The following is a 2,876-nucleotide window of genomic DNA, read 5'->3' as shown; positions in this document are numbered from 1 at the left end:
AGAAAAACAGCCACTGAATTGCTGACGCGTGGATACTTATTGGTCCCGGTTGGTGCTACCAACCGGGACAAAAGCCCCCTGCCTGGGCAAGCCGCAGCGGCCACGTGGAGCCCCATATGTACCGGTTCGTAAGAACCGGGACTAAAGGTATTGGGCTTTAGTATCGACCCTTTAGTCCCGGTTTCCGAACCGGGACAAATGGGCCTTTTTCTACTAGTGCTCTGCCGTCAGTACCCCGAGCTGGTGGAGGCGGAACGCTAGATCTTCGCGGAGGCGGAGCGCGCGACCGATGGGGAGATCATCGTCGACCTCTCGGACGACGAGAAGGATGGCGGGGCGATAGCGACTTCGACATTGAAGAATCGCGGAGGATCTTCCCCGACTGCGGCGATGACGTCACAGGGCCAGACCCCATGGGTGGTAGGATTTCACGGGCGGACTGACTTGCCCTCTATAAGTCCGACGATTAAGGTTTTAGTTTGACTATGCTTAGGTGGTTTATAATGTAAATTATGTTTAGTTTTAAGTTCAAGTTCATGTTTATGTTTAAACTAGACTATGTTTTGGCGGATGCTTATGTACATTGTGTCGAAATTTGCTTGTTTAAATCGAATATATGTTGAACTTATGAAAAATTGCTTTTTACTCCGCTAAATTTAGAAGTTCGACTAGGTCCGGCCAAAACTTAGTGGAGTAAAAATGCTCCACTAAGTTTACTCCGCCGTTTTGCTCCTTTATTTCTAGGGGATTGGCTAACGTTGGCCTATCATAATTCGATCCCACAAGATTTAAACCCAGGTCAGCAAGGGCACAACACCAAGTTCTCGTCACTAGGTCTACAAACCAGTTCTTTGGTATCCAGATAACTGGTTACATTTTGAAGAATGACAAAACATGAACAAGGTCACCAGCATCTACATATTATTGGACTCCTGCAATTTATCTCTGCTTTCCATATGATGCAACTAATTTTTCCTACTACAGCAGGACTGAGAAGTGAGAACAAACAATGCAACATCATATCGTAGTCGAAAGACTTTAGCAAACAACTTGCAAAACTAGATAACAAATACCTCATACTGAGAAGGGCTTTATTATAGTAAAAGAACTCCTTTTATTTAAGCTGCACATCACACAAATAATTTATACCAAACTATTGTCCAGGTGACACAGGAGCATCATCAACCGGATTTTCCTGACGCCACCACATAAGAAAACTCCAAAGTTTCTCCCCTAGAGTTTGTCCAGAAAGATTTTCCTCCTCGACAGTGTCATCCAACTTCCGTGCCGTGTCTGCCCAAACATAGTAGCCAGGGTTAATAATGATAGTAGCAAGCTATAATCTGTAAACTGAAGACATGCTTGTGTGTACTGAAGAATCCCTCTTTACGCTCAAGAATTTGCACAAAAAACATAGTCACGAAATCGTTCAGAATACAGTTGCAGAACATCGCAACAATCTCTTTTTTTCTTTCGTTTCTCTTTACACCAGCTCAATCTAGAATCTAGATGATGCAAACACGAAGATGATACAAAGCAAGATGAGAGATGAGATATGTTACCAGGTGGCATATAATACGTGTCTCCATTTGAACCCACGAGCAATCCACCATCAGCCGGGTTATCTCCCGGCGACAGCCATAGCGAAGTGTCTTCATCCAGGAGCGCACCCGTGGCGGAGAGCCTACAAAACAACAAGTACGTAAAGATGCAAGCAGCCACAAGTAGTTTTCTCAGGCGATCACGGGGGGAGATTTCCCTCATCCCATCGATGCTCCACCCGAGACCCGGCCATGGCGACCAATAAGCACGATGGGAGGCACAAAGCACAGTAATTAGCTAGGGGGGAAGGAGGCATCACCACTGATGGACGTCCGTCGCATGATGAGCCATGAGGCAGCCGCTGCTTCGGTGGACGAGCTCGCTCGAGGCTGCAGGTGGTGGGTGAGGTCGGCACCACAGGGGAAACGGAGAGGAAGGAGAGAGGAGGAGGTGGTATGGATATATACTAGCTAGATGCTGGAGCATCACCACTTATATTTGATTCGGTCAATCATTGTTGGCTGTTGGGGCTGAACTGCTGCTTGTACTTCTTTTTTCCAAAAAGGAGACCAAACACCATACACAGTCCATTGACTTAGAAATAAAGAAGTGCTCTGATAATTGGCGGATAAACCTACCGTCAAGGATGGCAACATAACTACAATATCTAAGCTCCCTTGAATTCAAGGGCTGTGAGCGCTCTGTGGCTGGGACATGGCTTTTTCTTTAGAAGAATACCACGTCACTACAATACCATGTCACTTATTTCTTTAGAAGAATCACTCAGTTTTTTTAGGAGAACCACGATCTCTTACTAGGTGAGTAGATTTTCTTAATACAGTACAATCGAAACTGCTCATATACACAAACATACACTCATCCTATGAATGCATGCACGCACATCCTACTCATATGAGCTCCTCCGAGATATTAAGCCGACACATCATCTTGGGATTGTCGAAGCCGCCATAGATGCCTTCATAGTCGATGGGAATGTCTCCTTTCACTGAACGCATATCGCCAAAAGAATGCAAGCATCAATGTCAAGTCTGGGACTTGAACTCTGGTGAGCATGGGATACCAATGTCCTCCTAATCATCCAACAGTAGGTATTGTTTACTGTTTGGGTCAACCATCCAACTACATGTGTCCAACACTTGATGGGTTACGTGTCGCTTAATCGTTGAATTAAAACCACGACATTTATTTTGGATCAAAGGGGCATCTTTTTTGTGAGAAAAAAAGGGTTAGATGTCGCTCATGCACATCTGGTAGACTGGTACGAGGGAAATTAATGACACGGCCAACTATATCCACGCCTATCAAAGTGATGT

The 2,876-nt window shown here is 45.2% G+C and overlaps 1 long non-coding RNA gene across 1 annotated transcript; it reads right to left on the bottom strand.

The window, feature by feature from the left end:
• Positions 1 to 849: 849 nt before the first annotated feature.
• LOC141041918 (uncharacterized) lies at positions 850 to 1,996 on the bottom strand. Its single transcript, XR_012203698.1, has 3 exons — positions 1,862 to 1,996; positions 1,563 to 1,684; positions 850 to 1,293 (listed from the first exon to the last, which is right to left on the bottom strand). It is a non-coding gene; the product is annotated as an uncharacterized lncRNA (long non-coding RNA).
• Positions 1,997 to 2,876: the final 880 nt, after the last annotated feature.

The sequence above is a fragment of the Aegilops tauschii genome, chromosome 2 (genome assembly GCF_002575655.3).
Source record: "Aegilops tauschii subsp. strangulata cultivar AL8/78 chromosome 2, Aet v6.0, whole genome shotgun sequence".
NCBI classification, from domain to species: Eukaryota; Viridiplantae; Streptophyta; class Magnoliopsida; order Poales; family Poaceae; genus Aegilops; species Aegilops tauschii.
Note: the sequence above shows the minus strand (reverse complement) of the source record. Positions and strands in the feature narration are given on the sequence as shown.